This window comes from Equus przewalskii, chromosome X (assembly GCF_037783145.1).
Source record: "Equus przewalskii isolate Varuska chromosome X, EquPr2, whole genome shotgun sequence".
Taxonomy (NCBI): Eukaryota; Metazoa; Chordata; class Mammalia; order Perissodactyla; family Equidae; genus Equus; species Equus przewalskii.
The window spans coordinates 35,262,299-35,263,135 of record NC_091863.1 but is presented as its reverse complement, the minus strand read 5'-3'; positions in this window follow the sequence as shown (position 1 = coordinate 35,263,135).

Below are 837 nucleotides of genomic sequence, written 5' to 3'. Positions count from 1 at the left end.
AAAGAACTTGTCATCAAATAGTGGGACCATATTATACTCATCTTTGCAACCCCAGTGCAGCTCTTTCCATGAAATGCCATGAAAGGTTGTTATCGGATGAAAGAAGATAAGCAAAACAGGGGTTTCTCCTCAGCTTGGCTTCTTAGGTGACATTTGTGAATTAATTCTATTATGGTAAATAATTATTTCCTTTGCATGAGTGCTACATCATTATATGGCTCTCTTTCATTTTAAAATCTCATTATTAAGAGGAATACAAGCCTTTTAAACTAGATACATAATAAGATAAGTTCAAAAGGCTAGCTTTGAAAACTAGCTCAGCCGTTAACACAGACAGCAGTTCTTACATTCTGAAAGCCATGCTGAGGATTCATCTGTTTCTCTCTTTTAACTTTTGCATCTAATTAATCTTTGTCTGAAGGGCATGTTCCTGGTATTCAGAAGCATGCCTCAGTGGTGCTAATGTGCAGCGGAGTGACCTTGAGTGAGCAAACAATTTTCACGCAATCGTTTTCCAGCCAATTATCTCCAAAGGTACAGAGAAGGAATATTTATTATGCTTTCCTCTCTCACAAGAGAAGAACATGGACAAATTAATTTTGTTTCCCTAGGAGAGATTATAAACCTTCACATAATATATTATGAAAGGGCAAGGTATTATTGACATGATTTCAATATATCTCTGAATTTTCAGGCAGCCCTAAAGGGATCTCCAAATATTGTTTAGTTGTCTATAATGTATGCTTAGTAAACAGGAACAAGGACCTAAGTGTTGAGATGAGAGCCTTTTTTAATATATGTGGAATTTTTACGTATGCGGTATAGAAGTCATACTAA